The 20,995-nt window shown below is 42.7% G+C and overlaps 1 long non-coding RNA gene across 1 annotated transcript; it reads right to left on the reverse strand.

Annotated features, from left to right (window-relative positions):
- Positions 1-4,639: 4,639 nt before the first annotated feature.
- On the reverse strand, positions 4,640-20,963 carry LOC123371492. Its single transcript, XR_006579809.1, has 3 exons — positions 20,826-20,963; positions 16,883-16,993; positions 4,640-4,821 (listed from the first exon to the last, which is right to left on the reverse strand). It is a non-coding gene; the product is annotated as an uncharacterized LOC123371492 (long non-coding RNA).
- Between the last annotated feature and the right edge of the window lie 32 nt (positions 20,964-20,995).

Raw genomic sequence — 20,995 nt, forward strand, 5'->3', positions numbered from 1 at the left:
TTATGCATGTGCACAGCAGAGGCCAAGAGAATCTGCAATACAGCTTAGAGCAGCAATAGGCTAAGAGGTAGGTTGATCCTAGAGAAAATGCAGGTCCCTCTGCAAGGGATGGAACCTCTCTTCTAGTACACAGCAAAGAGGGAAGGTTTCACTAGCTAGGCAGGTTAAGGAGAAGGGAGGGAGCAAGACAAAGAAGGAGATAGAACTACTGTTGTGGAGGGAGAGGAAGGGAAGGAGACAGGAGCAAGGTTTATTATTTATTCCATAATTTATATCTAAAGGAACACAAGGTACTTTATAGACAACTAGAAAACATGTCCCTCAAGAAGCTCTCAATTTAAGGGCCCACTGTTCCCCTGGAAATCATTGGTGGTAGATGGTAGGTTAAACATAGCCTGGATATAGATTAGTCAAGGGATGGGAAAAGTCTCATCAATCAAAGATCATGTGAGATGCTTTGTTGTGCACCTCTCTTGTTGGCTGTCTTTTTGACTTCTTCAGAAGATCAAATGAGGAAGGGCAGCAGAAGGTCATATTTTAACCTCATTGGTATAGAGGAGGCAATATTCCTGAGCAGCTACCATTGTGACTCTTTAGCTGTTGCGTATTGATCAGAGGCCATGATCTGGACTGTAGGTTGCTTGATTTGGTTTATCTGACTCCTTCTTTATAACATTAGCTACTCTGCCATTTCCCACTGAATGACCTCTCAGAATGCTACTTTCTGCTCTGCTCACTTTGGGGAAGACACTGAGAGACTTCCAGAGTTCCAAGGGCATGTTGTCAGGATGGCTCAAGCAAATCTCAAAGTCAAACAAGAAGTCAAAGTCAAGGAGGAAGCAGAGCAGCTGAGAGTGAGTAAGTATCCCAAAGAATAGTTTTAAAATCAGACATGAATGAGGTGAACTACATATGAAAGAACTATAAATCAAATAAGGGGGAATCATCTTGGAGGAGCAATAAACCTTCGAAAAAGCAGCTTCGGTTATAGGAACTAATCAAAAGGGCAGAGCTACAGCCATCCCTCTGGCTCATAAAAGATGTCTAATTCCCCCCGCCCCCTAAAATTTCCCACCAGGCATGGAGATGAGCCAGTAGTAGACCTGCAGCCAGTGTTTAACTACTAGGTCATTTAATCCTGCTCAGACCAGGTCTGGATAACATGGAGGTTAAAATGCTGCCAGCCACTTGCACCTAGTTTACTTTTTGGCACCTTGTCTGCCACCAGTGGTGGAGCTGAACCAGTGGTAGCAAGGATAGGAAATTATAAAGGAACAAGTCAGTGTAGACAAAGTTGTAGCCATCCATCCATCCATCCCAGTGGTAGTAGGCTCCACTACTCAAACATGAGACTGGTAAGATTCAGGCAGACAAGCAGGGCATGAGGAGACAGAACTATAGCAGCAGGCTTCTGCTAGAAGTTTTACGGGGAAGTTTTATTATTATTTGACTGAAGTAACATCCATGTATAAAAAGATAAAAGGGAAGTAGCTGACATCTCAGGAGGGACTAGTGGCGACAAACTACTATAGCTTCACTCATCTATTCATCTTTTTTGGAACAATAATTTATTTATGAAGTTCTTAGATAGAGAAGAAACCAGAGACAAGACTCAAAGCTCTGGGTTGAGGTAAATAGTGTGTCATAATTTATTTAATAAATGACCATGCAAAACTAAAAAACAGAGATAAGCAGAAACATGCATGTCTTAGTTGGGATATGATTGACTATTTAAAGCTAGGGAACAGATAGATTGGAGAGAAGGAATGGGAACTTTGCTAGAAATAGTTTATATATAGTGAGATCAAATAGGTCTTAATCCTCCTTCCATTGAGTCAATGGCAAAATCCCAGACAGGACAATGTGAATAGGATCAGATACTTAGGGACTTATTTGACTAAATCACTATGTCAGACCTTTATTAATGCTTTTGCAATTTACTTTGGCCTCAGTCCTGCAATTGACAATGTTTGGGCTGAAATCAATAGGGTTCCATGCAGGAGTCTGTCTGTGGATTGTATATTGCAGGAATAAGCCCTTACTCTGTACTGTATTTGATCTAAATATGTATTTGGCTTAGTCCCTGTTTATTTAATAATAATTCTACTTTTCTCTCTTACAAATAATAATAATGTGTAAGTGTCAGAATTATTTTGGAAAAGATAAAAGTTTTTATAAATTGACCCAACAGGAAAAAAAAATTGTACAGACAAAGTTTAAAGAAAGAGGACATGATAGAGGAATACAAAAGAATGTATGGTATGGAGAAGGCAAAATGAGTGTGCCAATAATAACAAGGAGACATACAAGAAATTTAAAATTGATAAAAAAAATCTTTTTTAATGCAATCCATAATTCACCTGAGTCACTCTTTGCTGCTAGATATCAAGGCTTAGTAAGAGTCAAAAAAGGATTAGCTATTTAAATAGATAATGAAAACAGCCAGTTACATTAAGCTGGTTAAACAAAAAACATACATTGACCCTCATGATTAAAGGAGTAGGAAAAAACTTGTACATAAAGGCAGGTTATTCCATAATTATCCACTAGGGGGTGTTTTGTACCTTTCTCTTAAGCATCTGGTCACAGAAGATACTGGACTAGATGGGCCACTAGTCTGATCCAGTATGGCAATTCCTATGGTCTGTGTTAGAAAAACAAACCCTACATGTAACTGCAAGAAATGTGACTGGAGCTACAGAGCAATAAGTACAACTAGGAGTGATATAAACACCATGTCTAATGGGAAATCCTTGCAATAGATTTTTTTTAAAGTAACTATAAAGACTTTGCCTGCTGGTTTAGGTGTCACCTGTCCATTCTGGTTTGTCTTGCCTTTTTTAGACTGCAAGCTCTTTGAGACAGGAACGTTGTCTTTCAATATGTTTAGACATCATCCAGCACAACAAGGCCCAGATCCTGACTTGGGGCTTTGGGCACTCCTGCAATATAGTTCATATTTAATAATCACAATCCTCAACACGAGGGCTGCATTCAAAGATCTAATCTTCACTATTGACAAAATTGCTGAGTTAGACTAGAAAATGAGAGAGGCACAAGGCCCCCATGCATTCGTTTTAATTAAAATTGATTTACTCATAAAAGCACAACTGATGGCTTATCAAAGTGTAATTTATTATTTTCACATCAGTCAGTCAGTTTCTACAACAAAGTACATGATGGAAACAAAAGCGATTACAGTGCAAATGAAAAATCCTTTTATAAAAACACTGTATTCAAAAGCAGTGTTTAATACTGTATATACAAAGAAGGCCTAAATAAACTCATCAGATGCGTTTAAAAGAACTAGACATGAAATAAGTTGCCCCCCCCAGTGCTTTTCAAAAGAAGAAAGCGGCATTAGTGGATTTGCTAAAACAGGTTAAAAAGGCCATTAGATCTGCAAATGGAAACCTCAAAATAGATATGCAAATACAAGTCAAAAGGGCCTCTGCTGTAATGAAACAAAAAGAAGTCGAGGAGAGCGTGGGCAAAAATTGGAATTGAGATCAAAGTGGATGGCAAAAGAAATGATGGGAACGTTAGTTGAATACCTCCAGGCTGCAAAAATAAAGAGAATTCTTTATTTTAGCTCTTTTGTTACAAAGGAAACATTCTGCTTTTATTCCATAATTTATGGGGTTATTTTCACTTATTTACAGAGGAAAATCCAACCATCTGAGCCCCTGATTCCCCTTCTTTACATTGTTTGTTTTAGATTAGTTAAGCGTAGACAAGACAAGAACTGTCCCATAACAACACCTATTTGATTACCACAGCTGTCAAAGTGGACAGTTAATAGTCTTTGCACTGTCAGTCTGTTTCCTCATGGATTTCATTTTATCCTTAGCTTGTCTTAAAGCTGCATGTAGTATACTGTACCTAGCCTATGTTGCTAAATTTGGTTGCACTGATCTCAGAGAGCAAAAAAGGAATCTGCTGATCTTCTCTGTAATGTTTTCCTTATTTAAGTCGTGAGCAATCCGAAGATGGCACAAGTGAAGCAGCTGCCAAATAAAGTATGTGCATGGTGTTTGCTTCTGATCCAACATGCCGTAGAAAAGCCACAGCAGCAACTGTGAATTGCTATGCAATTTATGGCAGTGCTGTTGAAGTGGTAGGAAGCTTAATTTAAGTGTTCCTTTAGTAGCATCCCAATGAGTTATTCACTGAATATGTTAACAGGGGATGTTTTTAGTTTTAAACAATAGTCCCATATGTATCAGCTCTCCACATTGTGACAGTACATGCACATATTGCAGGCACTCTGAGTGTGATGTGCGAGGAAAGTTAAAAGAAAACAAAACACTGAATCTTTTTAATAATCTGCTGCATAGTGACATTTCAGCAGCCAGACCTTGATTACTGTTAAGACACCGAATCGCAGACTGACATACTGGCCACTGGAACACCCTGCAGGAAACATGTCTATCCTCTCCTGTAAATTCAGACACACACCGTGAAAAATCTCTTCAAGCTCTCTTCAAGCATGTGCAATCACAACAGAGAATAATTGGTGATTTACAAAAACAGCAAGTTACGGTGGGCTAATGTAGCTATCTTGAACCAGGCTTGCACCCCACCAAGCCAATATAAGGCTGTGAGAAATTTTGGGGTGGCACTTAAGTCCTCCCAGGAAAGTGTTGCACTACGTGCATTGTTAGAAAATTTTAAACCATTTCAAAACAAAAGATTTATGCCAAAAAATGTAAGTGCCCAGCTGGTGTTCATCTGCACTCCTGCAGTCAGAGAACTTGCCAGGATGTTCTGCTGGAGCAAAAATATGCCCAAATGCACCTTCATGTAGCTCCCATCAGATGGCTGTGGAAACACGGAACATAAAAACAGCCAAAATCAATGTTGTAGAACAACATAAAAGCAAAGCAGATGCTGCCTCCTCCCCTTACAAAGGGATGCTGGGTTCCCATTAGCAACCTCCTACCCACGTCTGACAGAATCTCATCTTTTGAGACAGTAAATCTCAACCAGCTAGACCAGATGGCCTATTTTTGTAATGTTTTAGAATCCAGATTCTTATAAAACCAATAAAAGAAAAAAAACCGTTGTCTCTTTTGGTCTGGCTCCTCCCTCTTCCACCCCACAACTCTAGGCTACTTCCTCCATCCACACCTTTCTCCATCTGCCCTTATGTAGTCCAGCTGCCCATCAGCACACACCTAGCATACTCAGAGTCCTTCAGCTGATCTGGAACTTCAACTTCCTCTAGGGTCTCCCACCTCACCCAGCCCATCTGGGACTGTCTCCCTCTCCTCGCTAGGAGGTCCCTTCCATAACTGAGGGGGTGATCCTCTTGTGTCTCTTCTCTGATTTACAGTGAGGCTGTAGCAGAGGCTGCTACCTGCTGCTGTGAACAGAGCTATAGCAGCCTCTGTTGCCTGGAAGCCAGCAGGATTCCATTTTAAATCCTCTGACCTGTCGGCTAGGTATGGGGGAGGCTGTGGGACTGATCTGGGAGCACCCTTTAATGCCTCTCTGTAGCAACAGGCCTGCCTCAAGGTAACACTCATATTAGTTTCTCAGGCAAGCGCAATTACTCGCTTCGCTAGAACAGGGTGTTTTTGCTGGGTCAGAGGCACTGCCAACACCCCCCCCTTCTGGATAGAACAAGGAGATGCCAAGGGAGAGTGGCTGGGGCAGTACTAAGCACACACACCCTGGCTCACCCTCCCTGCAGTGTGTGTGTATGGGGGAGGGTGCTGTTTGTCTCATTCCCTCCCTCTAATGGTGGGGTGGGCTCTCTGACATGGCAGTCAAGTAACAGAGCTTGGCCCGCTCACTCCTGCGGCCACTGGACAGTGGGACAATAAAGGACCAACTGAGTGGCTGTTACCTGCCAAGGGGTGTGGAGAGGGGGAGTAGCTTCTGCTTGCTCTTGCTGATGGTGAGTAGCCATTTTGGGCTCAGTTTGCTATTTATTTATTATTTGGGCTCTGTTTGCTGTTACGCTTTTATTAGCTATTATGCTATTTCAGTTTCCAACTGGCATCACTTGAGGTCTGGTTTTGGGGGCTGGGGGTTACATTACACTGTCAACTTTGGTGGGTTAAAGAAGAGCTGAGGTGAGGTCCCTGTAACCCAATGGGCTGCTAGGTCCTGGGGAGCATGGCACTACATGCAGAGAGACTATGTCTCCATGCCTCATGCAGTTTGGGGTGTCCCGCATCTTCGCTCTCCTTATTCCAACATGATGGAGGGGGTGCACTTTGGGACTCTGCCTGCCAGCCTGTGACCCTAAGAGGTTTTTTATGCCAATTGGCAAAGGGTTCACCCAACGCACTTGCGTCAGACTCTTGTAAAGTCTCATATAAAAACTGTTGCTATGCTGGTCATGAATGTCATTGTGTGAGGTATGTATAGGGTGTGTTTAAAGAGTTTTGTGTGTGTGTGTGTGTGCTGGTAATATGTTTTAAAATACTTTGTGGAGGCAGTCTCTGGGAAACTCAGGAACTGGGATTCACTGAATGTTTCTTGCAAAGAAAGATTAAGACTGGCAGAGTCTCAAGGAGTTGGCTGGTGAGGCGGACAACCTGGTGTGGAAGGAAACTGACTCTCACAAGTGAAAGTCCAGCAAAGCTCTCTCTTGCTGAGGCACAGGGGTAACACAGTGGCTTACCATTCTGGGCACTCCAGGGGAGTGTCACACAGCCAGGGTCCCCTGAGGACATAGAGGAAGCATTACCCTCATACCCATCCTTAGGCTTGTAGAACCTGGGCCATTGGTGCCCAGTTAAAATCCACCCTGGAAGTGGGTAGTTTGGAGAGTGGTTTCCCATTGGTTAAGGGTTTTTGAAAGTTGTGGCCTCCACATTTAACCACGCTATGGCTCACATTTCATAAGGACATGAAAACAATGAGCTAAGTGTCACACTTACTGTCTAGCTATATCTAAAGTGCTTCTACAATGCCCGTCACAGCTAAAGCTAAATGCTGGGTCCCATTAATCACTTGCATGCCACATTCTATAGCTTGTTCTTCAGCATTCAACTAGCCAATTATTGTATTTAATTGTCTATTTCAAAATCGGCATCAGTGAATGCAACCCTGTACTGTGACCTACTGACTTGTAAAAAAATATGCTCTGCTATTAAGCTGGAACACAAGGAAAGAGGAGAAGTTGTATCCCCTAGTTGAGACACAGTTTACTAGGCTTGTGAGGCTGTTAGTCAGTTTGATGGCATTGTGCTGTTTGGATGTAAACCAATAACCCTCCAAAATGTCAGGGAATGCTCTTGATATCAGTGGGCAGGGCAGATTTTTGGTGTAAATTGCAAAAACCAAATGGGGGACATATGGTATCCCTGTCTCTGATTAGCACAGCCAAAAGCTTTGATAGATCCAAGAACTGCTTGATGGTAGAAATTAGCACATTCCAGCATAACACACCCCATCTCATCTCTCCTCATATCCCAACTGAGTTTAGAATGTTGACCCCTTGAAAGAGAGAAAGAATGGGAGGACTGGAGGCACACAAGACCTCCTTCCAGGGGTGGTAATGGGGGTCATAGAGACACCCCCACAGCAGGTGAGAGAATGAAGGACCCTGGTGTGGTGTGAGAGGGAAATGGAGGAGCACAGAGAGACCCTGGCATTAGAGAGAACGTGAGAAGGGATTCCATTATGTCCCTGAAATAGAGGGGGATATGAGGGTGGTGCACAGAGAGCTCATTAGGGGACTGTAACAGGAAAGAGGCTAATAGAACATTCTGTGTGATTACTTCCTCTTTCCTTCACTTCAGCCTACTCTTCTGCTGAAGCACCGGCCAGAGCTCACTGTTTTCAGGACACAGATGTAACATTATACAGAGTTACACTTCTGAGAGAAAAAGAGTGACACAAAATTTCTTAAAAAACAACATTTAATAAGTACAACCCATCCCACAAGCAATATTTGAATTGGTTGTGAATGTTTCTCAAACAACTATTCTGTGATAGCTCTCTGGTGTTTCTCACTCAAACTTCCACACTTATTGCTATTACAAAATATTTAGGACATGTAAAGCTTGTGTACATGCGCATACATAAACTTGCCTCCTATTTTCTCATGGGGTCATTCCTCAGCCTATCTTGAAATGTATGCAATGTATGCAATTCAAAGTGTGTGTGTGTTTGTGTGTGAAAAGATGTCCCTTGAGCTTCTTACAGCTAGAGTGGGTTGGCAGTTCTACAGTCTCCTCCCACCTTCTCCGCATCTCTAACAACAAGTCTTAAACTCTCACAATCAGCAGTAACTTCCAGTCTCCTTCTCTGGCTCCCAATAGGATAAGGGATTGGCACAGCATTTGTGACACAGACCTCACATGATCCCTGCATGATTCAGTTGCTGAGTTCCCCCAGGCTGTCTCCTATTTGCTTTCTCCTCACTGAGCTCCAATTGGCTCAGCCATCAGATGGTGAAGTGGTTTGTTTCTACATAGCATCAAAATAGCTACTGAGTATGCTCAGTAACTGCCACACTCCAGAGTCTGGATGTTTCTTGTTCTACCCATGGAGTCACCGCACTAGGCTCTAGCAAGTTAGTGGGCACATGTTGCTGGCAGACTAGGTGCCAGCTCATGCCAAGGTCCCTAGGCCTCAATGAACACTGACAGATGCATAACTGGAAACCAGTGTGGCTCACCTGTGTGTTGTTATTGTTAAAATAGATAGTAGAGTTATAAGGATGTGTTTAGAAATGCTTTCTAGGAGGCTGCATGTATTAATCTTACATATAATATCTGTATCCCATGGTACAAGGTAATATTTAAGTGGTGTTTGCTCTGTAACTATAAAAATGTTTGCTAAGACTGTAAACCCCACAGTCAGGAGAGAAGCATTACCAAATGTGAGATGCTAGTTTATCACCAGAGGTGTCATCTCGTGCCCAATAAATGAATGCCTATAGACACCAGACAAACCACTGGGGAATGTCAGTAGACAAAAGACTTTGTTTGCTCCCCCCACACCCTCGTCCCATCACAGTTTGAACTCTGGGGGAAAGGAATAAAAATCCCTTCCCAGAAGCAACTGTATCACTATGCTGCTTGGAATTTGGAGAGGGCAATATTTTGAAGCATAAGCAAGGGATACCTAAGCTGCAGTATGGGTTAGCCCTAAAGGTCATATACAACTTGCACATTACAGCAGATTCTACTACTTTTTGAAACCTAAGATTGTAACTCATTTGTGTATGTATGTTTACCTGCTTTAACCTTGTCAATAACTCTTGTTTCTTTTCCTTAGCTAATAAATCTTTAGTTAGTTTATTATAGGATTGGCTACAAGCATTGTCTTTAGTAAGAGATAAAGTACAGTTGACCAGAGGTAAGTGACTTGTCCTTTGGGACTGGAAGTAACCTGAATATTATTGTGATTTTTGGTGTAAGGGACTATCTATTACACCGGCAGGCTTGCCTCGGTGCCAAGATAGACCAGAGTGCCCAACGGACTCTCTGTGACTCCATGATAAGGCTGTTCTAGTCCTTGGGGAGTTCACATTTGATATTTGGGGCTTGTGGCCTGCTTCATGACAGTTGCCTTGAGGTTGGCACTCATGCTCATGAGTCATTCCAGACAGCTTGACAGCACACAAACAATGAACGAGTAACTATGTAACCTCCCCACTGTTTCTTTCCTTGTTTATACCATGAAATGCTGCCGTGCATATTTGTGCATTACACACACAGCCCTTGGTATGCGCAATAAGGAAGCAAGAAGGTGTACAGTCTTCTAATTTATAGCCCATCTCTATCATTTCCTCTGCTAATGTGCAGCTAAACTTCTGGTTTATGGTAAAATGCATATGCAAAATAGTAACAGCTACTTCTAATGACAACAGATACAAATAAATAAGGAAAATAGGCAGAAAAGTGACTAGGGAGCCCAGGCAGAACAGTCATGAATTGAGTCATTGCACATAGCAACTTATAAACTAGCACAATGCTTTACATTAGGCCTTCCGTAAGAGGAGGCTGTAATTTAGACCGCATACAAAACAAATCATACTTAACTCATACTCAAGCAAATTAAGAGAGGGGATGCAGTGGCCTAAAATCTAGGATGTGGAGAAATGTTAAGTACCGGCTACCCACTTTGGCTGGTGAGTGTTAAAAATGTATGCACAGTGACATGACTTCTCATGAATTACCCAATTCAGTAATTACATGCAAACATTTTAATAAGGGAGTTAGAGTAAAATTTTCAGGTCACTTGTCTCTCTTTGGGGCTTTTCTTATTTTTAGGTCTATGCAGCTTGCAGAGTTCCTTTGTACTTCTCCAATTGCCGACGTAGAGTCTACCTCTTAGTTCAAAAATATTCCTCAGATTTAAAAAGTCAAATATCACTTGTACAGCATGAAATATGTGTACCAAGCTACATCCATTCAATAATTCATTCACCATGAGGGCATGTAACAGTGATGGAGGGGACTTGAAAAGGTTTTGACCTTTATTAACAAGGACTCAAGTGACATGTAGGCTTTGATTAAGTGACAACTTTATAAAAAAATTCTCAATTATATGTCCTGGGGCAGAAAGTCAATTATATTTCTGGTGGCAATGGGTTTACATCATCCAGAGCGGAAGGAGGTCTTGTAGTTTAAGACAAGGAGATCTGGTTTAAATTTGTGGGACTGCCAAAGATTGCCCATTTTTATCCTTAGGCAAGACATTTGGGGCCTCATCCAAGGCCCACTGAAGGTAATGAAGCCTTACCACTGGCATCTATGGCCTTTGGAACAAGGCCATACTCTATCTGTGCCAGGGTGGTGGAAGCTGGCTTTGAGTGGGGTGCAGAGATGTACACTCAAACCTAAATGTACTAAGCACTGTACAAAGCATGGGAAGCAGGGGAAAGTCGGAATGCTTTGTATGGGGAGCAAGGCCTGGGGAGTAGGGTATAGTTGGGATGTGAGGGGTAGGAAGGGGAGCAGCATGGGTGGTGTGAATGTGGATGAGAGGAAGCTACTAAGACTCAGCAGGGTGGGTAGCAGGATCCAGGCAGGGAATGTGGGTCTTGGTGGTTCGTGTCTCACTTGCTTGGGGTTAGCTCCTCCAGGCCCTGGCCTGATCACCTCTTCTCCTAGCTGCTCCCTGGCACAATCCTTGGTGCTGCGGTGCCTGCTCCTGCCCCTCCAGGTCCCACTCTCACCTCCAGCTTCACCCCCAGCACCTGCAGAGCCCAACCTGGCGTGAGTGAGCTGAACAACTTGCTTAAGAACAATGCACAGGGGCTGAAACATAGATCAGCCCCACAATATGTCTGTGGATGGGGCACCAGCCCTCCTTCCTGCTCCCCAGTTCCACTGATTGTAACCTGTGCCTCAGATCCTAATATGTAGTATCTGAGAGCCTTATATCTCCTAGGGCCTCTTCCCTTTGGTTTCAGCTCCCATCTCTTCTCCCCAGGCTCATAAGCATCTCCCTTTGACAGCAGTTTTCCATCACTATTGATACTTAAATTTGGGTCAGCAAAGACCTGACATCCCTTCTGATTCTCTCTCTCGATTCTAGCTGTGCTGACACCTACAGAAGCACCACTAGTTAATATAATCACTTTCCATATATTCCTCTTCCCAGCAGCAACTTTTTGGAGCAAAATTTGCTTTTAGCATAAATGAGAGAGAGAGAGAGAGAGAGAGAGAGTGTGTGTGTGTGTGTGTGTGTGTGTGTGTGTGTGTGTGTGAGAGAGAGAATTTAATGTTGGCATGTGGAGATCCTTCTTCAGGATCATGAGGGATCCCTCAACTCCAGAGTCCTTGAATTCGACCAAGGAAAGTCAAAGTACAGGTCATAAAAATTAAATATATTTATCATGGACAAAAGTTATTGAAGAATGCTTTCATCATTAAAATCTTATACAGGAGTAGAGTTTTGCTGATGCTGTACTGCCTTCAAAACTACCAAGGTTTCAGAAATAATTTTAATGCATATTTTGCCATTAATATAATTACTCTCAGTCATATATTTCTTGGACACATTTTGTATTTGACAGGAAGGAGTGGGGGAATTGTGCCAATTCATTTGATGTAAGCAATGAACCTGATGAACTATACCAATTATGTGATAGCCTCGGGAGATGTGTGCCATAGGACAAGTGGCTCATACATAACAGTTTTATCTGAAATGCATTATTGAACGTGAATGATAAAATGTTAACATTAATCTTTGCTATGGCGGATAGTGCTGCCAATATTTACTGCATGTCCCATTGTGCTAGGTACTGTACAAAGACATAGAGACATTCTCCATCCCAAAGAGCTAAAAATATGCCATGCACTTTGGCATTCTTCACTCAGTGTATTAATTTCTACAGGCATATCTTTAAGAATATTTCTGTATAGCTGAGGAAGTTCTAGATTCCAGTGTGCACTGGCAGTAGCCTCTAGATTGGGAACATATATGGTGTGCCCAGTTAGGCAGTCCTATAGCAGGTCCTACTGTAATAGGAACATGTTTTAGCAGGGGTTGATACTTCCAGGAATGGCAGCATCTGGCGCTTGTAACTAGGGAAACTGGTTTAGATAAAACATACAGGCGAGTCTCATCTTACGCTGAGGTTACGTTCCGCTGGCAGCACGTAAAGCAAAAATCGCGTATAGTCAAAATTGCATTGAGTATAATGGCAGGCGGAATCGCCCGCACTACAGGTACAGTATTTAAATTGTTATTTTGCTCTTTTTTTTTTTTTGCCAACCGTTCAAAGCTGAATTAATACATGTTAAATGCGCACAAGATGAGGCTCACCCGTAATTCCCTATGCCCTAAAACTGTGCCAAACTTTGTACCAAACTCAAACCAACCTTCTCTTCAGATGTTTGGATAAGTGTGTTTTCACTTCTGCTGCTGACCAGATAATCTATTCTGGCAAAATTTACTGCACAATTGTACACACACAAATATTTGACTAGACTTTGAATTATCATACTGATTCTGCATGCTTATCTGAACCAATCCCAACCTCAAATCATCACGTGCAGCACAGCTTGTGCTGTACTTTCTAGACATACACACAGGGAAAGAATTCCAAACCTTTGTATTTATGTATTACAACAAAGAGAGAAAATGTAACCAAGCATAACTACAGTCCATTACCAGGTTTGTCTGGGCTGTAAGTTTTATTATTGAGCTGTGTATTCTTCAGAAGCCTACTTATATGTATGTGCATCATAATTTATCCTTCTGTTATAGTATCGCTCACTATTACCTAAGGCGTAGGCCATCAGGAAATTCCAGTAAATAAATTATTTTTCTATGAGGCCAGTACAATATGTACATTTAAAAAGGTACTCTAGTCATTTGTTACACATGAGAGATTGATGGAGGGGAGAGGGCTTGAGCAGCTAGCAGAGCACCACAAGCAGACAGCACTGGTTGGAGGAAGGGATACAGCAAGGATAGCTAGGATTGAGCTGATCTAGTACATCCCTCAGCAGCAGGGCTCCTATGGATCCTCCAATAGAGATTAAAGCTTTTGGTCCAACTTCACTTGGACTTGAGCTCCACTATATTTAAGGAAAAGCTCATCAACACTGAGAAGGGGAAGAGAATCCAAAAATATTAAAAACATGGCTACCCTTGTTGTGAGGGTTCCAGTTTATCTCTTGGAGCAATACTATTTGGGGAAGGCTCAAATCCCAAGCACTTATATGTGTTTATGGAGGGAAGACTCCTTCCTCTATTAGGACATGCATGTCTCCACTGACATGCATGTAAACCCACAGAGCATTCAAGATTTAGCTCAATTAAATTAAATCTGCTTGGAAACTGATTTATTTGGAGCCCAAAAGTCTACACCACAATAAAACAGACCCTTAGCCTGAGCCCCTGGAGCCCGAGTCAGATGACGCAGGCCAGTTGCGGGCTTTCAGGTGAAGGTTGTTGCTTGTAATGCTCCCTTTTGATCCAGTAATTCAAGTTGGGGTGTTTCCACTGAACAGCCTTACGTTCTTCCAAGGTCATATTGTAAATGCTAAGAATTACCATCAAATCATTTGTAAATGAGGTTCTTACCTTCTGATATGCCTAAAGTCCTTTTTTCTATGTCCTGTTTTTTATCTCTTTGGGAAGACTTTAAATAATGTACAATGCACATGAAGGCTGAGGTTGTCACCCTATTTTCTTTATTTATATCACTTGTCATCCATTGGTGCATTTACAGGAATCCAGACAGCCCAGTTCACCACATTTAAACAAGCCCATCCCTGCTATTACCCTCCCAACTGCTCATCCTAAAAGCAAAAAGCCATATTGATTGTAGACCCACACATTAAACACTAAAGCCAAGTCACAAGGAGGAACAAATCAGAAACAGTAACAGCTGGGCTACTACAGATCCCTGCATTAAACATCACACTAACAACTACCTCGCTACAGAGAAATGCGCAGAACTAAGGCAGATTCTCACTGCATGCAGAATCGATGACTGCACATTAGAAGCGGAAACTGACGTGCAAAACAGTCTAAGCTTCACGTGGAGAGAACTTGCAACCAATGTGAGGAAGAAGACACAGAGATACTTTATACTCTGTCTAAATTACAAGACAGCACAAAAAATGTATTTCCACAACCTCTTAGGAATTATAAAATGCATCTGTTAGAGAAAACGAGGAAAATATGTACCTGGACTTGGGAGAAAGGAAAGAGACAGTAGAGATGGCATAGTGCTACACAGCAACCTGCTAGTGGATCAGGAATGGAAAGTAATGACAATGGGACACAGGATTAAACCCCATGAACAGTGCATAGCCCTACCCTCGGTGGACCATACCCATCTCTGGTGTCTGTTTTTTTTCTTACATCTTGGCAACACTTGTTGATTTGCTATGCATCTAGATACGCCTCATCCTGCCTCATATGGGCGCCAAATTCATACTTTGAGGTATTGCAAGAGGGAGCTAACCAGGGGTGAAAGTAACTTACAGGACTTACCGGTACTGCTGGAGCCCTGAGGGGGGCGTGGCCTCATCCGGAAGAGGCGTGGCCTCTCAAGATTTAAAGGCCCTGGGGAACCAGCTGTGGCTGGGAGACCCAGAGCCTTTAAATCAACCAGGGGCTGCCAGCTGCAGAGGTGGCTGGGAGACCCCCGGGGCTCAGGGGCAAATTAAAGGGCCCAGTGCTCCGGCCGCCAGGGGAAACCCTGAGCTTTGCGGGGTTGGGGCAGGGATTTAAAGGGCTCAGAGCTCCTGCCACTGAGGGAAGCCTGGAGCCCTTTAAATCCTGACCCCAGCCCGGCCGCCAGAGCCGTGGCCGGGATTTAAAGGGCTCTGGGCTGCCCGCAGCGGTGGGGAGCTCTGAGCCCTTTCAATCTCAGCTGCGGCTGGGATTCAATGGGCGGCGGGCAGCCCAGAGCCCTTTCAATCCCTGCCGTGGAAGTCGATGCGGTCCAGCACGGCGTACTGGCTCTTGCCAGTACGCCGGACTGGACCGGACCAGACCGGCTTACTTTCACCTCTGGAGCAGCAGAAATACTATCTCCCCTGTCCCCTCACCCCTCAAAAGGGCACCGGCGCCCTCCCCACGGGATAGTAACACATATTGTATGTATGTGTATGTGTATGAATGTGTCACAAACAATGCAGCTGCAGCCTGCCACCGACCAGCAGTGACCCCAGCAACCGGCCCCTGTGGGCTGCTGCCTGCAGAGATCCAGCAGGTGCCGCTGGGCTGGGTCTGCCAAGGAGTAAGTAACCAAGGCAAAAACCACAGCCAGTCAGCCAGGAAGGGAGCCGGAGGTGGGGGGGGGGAAGTCAGGAGTGAATGAAGGACAACTGGAATAGCCTTCATGAAATATACAAGATATTGAGAGAAAGTTTTGTGAATTTCAGCCTCTGCACTCTGCAGGCAGGACAAAACAAAAGGAGATCTGAGATTGCATCCGATGTCCTAAAGACATTTCAGGTGTTTAAATCAATATATAAAGAGGGTGGATTGGAATGAAAACTACTATTTCTTTCAAAGGAGGCACAATAATTTCCCTGAATATTCAGTTTTCCCCTCCAATCCCTTTGTGATTTTGTCTATGGGGGCTATTTGCTTTCCCTGTGAATCTTTAGTTGCTTTAGCAAAATTGCTTTGCCCAAAATAAGCCCTAATCATCATGACACATCTTTCCACCATGTTCTCAATGTTTTTTGTGTTGTTTTTTTTAAACAGTAACATTTCAAAGAGGATCTGCAAGCAGTTTGGACATCACAACCATGATCCTCTGCTGGGGAGGGAATGGGATAGATTTGAACTTGGAAATGGTTCCTGATTTTGATTGTGGTTAAGAGATCCCCTCATCCCAGGGGCAGAAAAGAACTGCCCCTGCCATGGTCATACACACCCAGCAACTGGGAGTGAAATTAACAAAGATGCCAGAAATGGCTCCTAACTCTGGGCACTGAACTGTACAGGGAACAGCTGGGTTTAAACTGTTCTTTTGCAGGCAGCAGCAGCAGGCATCTTAGCCAGTCTCCCTACTGCAAGCTAGAGCCTAGAGGAAAACCCCTGCTGGGGGTGGGGGGCAAGGAATGCAGAGCCTTGTCTGCAGCCTGGCTGGAGGAGCGGGAGGGAGGAGCCGAGAAACCAATGTGACAGTGAGTTTTCCCCTTCCACCTGCTTTTATTAGCTCTGGATTTAAGCTGTGCAGCCAAATGCTTGTATTTGTTGTGTATATTAGTATTGGAGAGATCCCCTCATCCCGGGGGCAGAAAAGGACTGCCCCTGCCATGGTCAAACACACCCTCCCCTCGACCCCCTCCCCCCAGCTACTGTGAGTGAAATTAACAAGGATGCCAGAAACCTAGCCCTGGGGCTGAACCATCAGGGAACAGCTGAGTTTAAACTATTCTTATGCAGGGAGCAGGCTTCTCTCTCCCTCCCTCAGTCAGTCTCCTTTTCTTACCTGTCCTCTGTACCGGCCCATACCAGCTTACTTTCACCTCTGGAGCTAACCCAAGAGTGGAGGGATGCCAACGCTTGAAAGTGCTCAGTAGTTTGTCTTTAGGAGTACTCCCTGTGTACAGAGAAAATAAATATTCTATTACAGCGCAAGAAGCAGTCTCTAAGATACCAAGCTCCAGGCCATTCAAGGGCTTTAAAAACAATGACCTACACATGGAAATGCAAATGCACCTGGGAGCCTTTGAGGAGCACAGTGCACAGATTATGTGCTCTTGCTGAAGGTTTCCAGTGATCTTCAAGTAGAGATCTAAATACCAGTTCTATAGTGGCTGCGGATGAGCTAATGATTTTCTTTGTACTTGCAGAGATTTTTATATGTTTGCAGAGTTCTGTTTGACAATCAGAATTGTCTAAACAGCTATTTGGAGACCCCTTGCCCTTAAACTTGTGCACAGCCACATATTGTATGAATCCTCAGGCTTCTTTTTATTTTTACTATCTAAGTAAACTTTTCTTAAAACGTTATGTGCTTAGGGCCAATCTAAGTTCTGTTCTGTGATTTGTAATGACTCTAGAAAAATGAGATGTGACTTCCCACTATAAACGTCTGAAGGATTTTATTATATTGAATCAAATTTTCTACAATTTCTAGCCAACATAAGAGCAGTTCCAAGTTTTAGTATTTTAAAAAAAGAGCATAAGTTGGCTTTATACATAGGGTACAAAAGCAGATTGAGGAGAAATTAATCATCACTGTTTTTCTTCATGTCTTCTCTCCCTCCCTCCCTCTGTACAGACAGATATACACCTCTACTCTGATATAACGCTGTCCTTGGGAGCCAAAAAATCTTACTGGGTTATAGGTGAAACTGCTTTATATCGAACTTGCTTTGATCCGCTGGAGCACACAGCCCCGCCCCTCTGGAGCGCAGCTTTACCGTGTTATATCCGAATTTGTGTTATATCGGGTCAACATTATGTCGGGGTAGAGGTGTAGTGTTACTGCCCTTACTCAGATGAGTTCAATAGCACTGCTTGTGGAGTGAGGGGATCGGAATCTGCCCCTTAGAGGAGAGTCAAATTGTACAAAGCTAACACCAAATTATTATTTTTTAGTTTATTACAGTAGCACTTTGAGGCCCCAGTCTTTGATAGGGCTGCCTTGTTCTAGGCACTGTACAAACACAATACCAGATGGTCCCTGCCCCAAAGCGCTTACATTCTAAAAAGGCAAGACAGATAAACAGTAAATATTTTAAAATCCCAGCATTTTTTCTTTAAATCTTTCCATGTCTCCTAGGCACATTCATGTACCGTAGGGGACAGATCCACAGCTGGTATAATCAAAGTAGCCCCATTATTGACTATCAATTTATATCAGCTGATGAACTGGCCCTAAATATTTTATTCTCTACTTGTACTAAATATATTTAGTTTGATTTTTCAGAAAAAATTATAGCAAAATTATCTTACACACTGTCCTTCAGTATCTTTCAAATGTGGACAGAACAGCAACATTTTCAAGCTACAGTCTGTCAGTTGCAGTTGTTCCAAAATGCACTGCACAGCCACCAGCTTCCATTCATCATGCATGTTAGGAGAGGTAAAGCACTTGATGAATTAACAAATGTAAAAGAAAACATTCACATGAAAATACCAATGCAGGTTGATCAGAGGAGTTTAGTAGAGTTGGAAATAAATATTCCCTGGTTTTGTTTTGGTTGAAATCCTCTATACAACATGTTTCAATAAGAAGTAAAGAAACTAGTTTAGAACTTAGTATAAGAACAAGTAAATAATGTCATTGCTTAATGAAATTAAAGTTTTGATTCTGATTCTTTTGTGTCTTGTTTTACAAAAACACACACTTTTTAGGAAATCATGAGACTTGTTCAGCATTTTGATAATTGAAGCAACTGAAAACAGAGAAAGTTCCAGGATTGTAAGTCCTACCATTTAAAATTCTAAACATGATGAGACAAATTAAAAGGATGAGACCACTTTAATTCCTCACTGCCAACCAGAGATGTAGGTAACGTGACTCCCATAATGAGGAAGGAACCAAAGGACAAAAGAAGAAAGGACAGATTTGTAAGTCTAATCTTTGAATTGGCAAAGATTCCAGTCTCTGATTTAGAGGGGAATAATTCTGCAGGTAAAGATTCCTTAAGAGTCAGGATAGATTTATAGAACTCAACCATTCTCCACTCTGAAGAGCCACTTTGTCAGCATGAGTCAGAGAGCACCACAAGCAGTCGGGTTATCACTTTGCTTTGTTATCTAGTGCCTGACAAATACAAAATGTAGCTGTTGGACAACGGAGCTCTTCTAACTCTGAATACATCACAGTATGGGTTCCTGAAGAGCTACATATAGCTTGTGCTACTGGTAGGGATGATTTTTACCCCTAATCATTTTTGTTGCCCTTTTCCAGGGGTAGGCAACTAAGGCACGCGTGCCGAAGGCGGCACGCGAGCTGATTTTCAGTGGCACTCTCAGTACCTGGGTCCTGGCCACTGGTCTGGGGGGCTCTGCATTTTAATGTAATTTTAAATGAAGCTTCTTAAACATTTTAAAAACCTTATTTACTTTACATACAACATGGTTAGTTATATATTATAGACTTATAGAAAGAGATCTTCTAAACATGTTAAAATGTATTTGTGGCACGTGAAACCTTAAATTAGAGTGAATAAATGAAGACGCGGCACACCACTTCTGAAAGGTTGCCGATCCCTGCCTTTTCTGAACCTTTTCCAATTCCAATTTTCCAATTCCAATTCCATTTTTTGAGATGGGGCAACCACATCTGCATGCAGTATTCAAGATGTGGGCGTACCATGGGTTTATATAGAGGCAAGATATTCTCTTTTAATTTCTATCCCTTTCTTAATGATTCCCAACATTGTTAGCTTTTCTGACTGCCGCTGCATATTGAGTGGATGTTTTCAGAGAACTATCCATGATGACTCCATGATCTCTTTCTTGAGTGGAAACAGCTAATTTAGACACCAAAATTGGGGGGAGGGATAGCTCAGGCCAAGGTTTGAGCCTTGGCCTGCTAAATCAAGGGTTGTGAGTTCAATCCTTGAGGGGGCCATTTAGGGATCTGGGGCAAAAATCTGTCTGGGGATTAGTCCTGCTTTGAGCAGGGGGTTGGATTAGATGACCTCCTGAGGTCCCTTCCAAACCTGATATTCTATGATATGTATAGTTGGGATTATGTTTTCCAATGTGCATTACTTTGCATTTATCAACATTGAATTTCATCTGCCATTGTGTTGCCCAGTCACCCAGTTCTGAGAGATCCTTTTGTAGCTCTTTGCAGTCTGCTTGGGACTTAACTACCTTGAGTAGTTTTGTATCATCTGCAAATTTTGCCACCTCACTGTTTCCAGATCATTTATGAGTACAGTATGTTAAATAGGACTGGTACCAGTACAGACCCCTGGGGGACACCACTATTTATCTCTCTCCATTCTAAAAACTGACCATTTATTCTTACTCTTTGATTTCTATCTTTTATCCAGGTACTAATCCATGTGAAGACCTTCCCTCTTATCCCATGACAGCTTGCTTTGCTTAAGAGCCTTTGGTGAGGGAACTTGTCAAAGGCTGTATCCACTGGATCCCCCTTCTCCACATGCTTGTTGACCCTCTCAAAGAATTCTAGTATATTGGTGAGGCATGATTTCCCTTTACAAAAAACATGTTGACTCTTCCCCAACAAATTATGTTCCTCTATATGTCTAACAATTCTGTTCTTTCAACCAGTTTGCCTGGTACTGAATTCAGGCTTACTGGCCTATAACTGCTGGGATCACCTCTTGAGGCCTTTTTAAAAATTGGCATCACATTAGCTATCCTCCAGTTATTTGGTACAGAAACTGATTCAAATGAGTCAAACTGGTAGAAAGGCTGATTTTAAATGACAGGTTACATACCACAGTTAGTAGTAGCTAGGGCATCCAGCTGGGAGGTGGGAGACCCAGGGTCCAATCTCCCTACTCCAATGACTATTTAATTTTTTACCAAAGTTGAATAGCTTCACCAGGAGAGACTGAGAGAGACCCACATCAGAATATCCATTCTCCTAAGAGGCATAGGAGAGCCC

The sequence above is a fragment of the Mauremys mutica genome, chromosome 5 (genome assembly GCF_020497125.1).
Source record: "Mauremys mutica isolate MM-2020 ecotype Southern chromosome 5, ASM2049712v1, whole genome shotgun sequence".
NCBI lineage: Eukaryota > Metazoa > Chordata > Testudines > Geoemydidae > Mauremys > Mauremys mutica.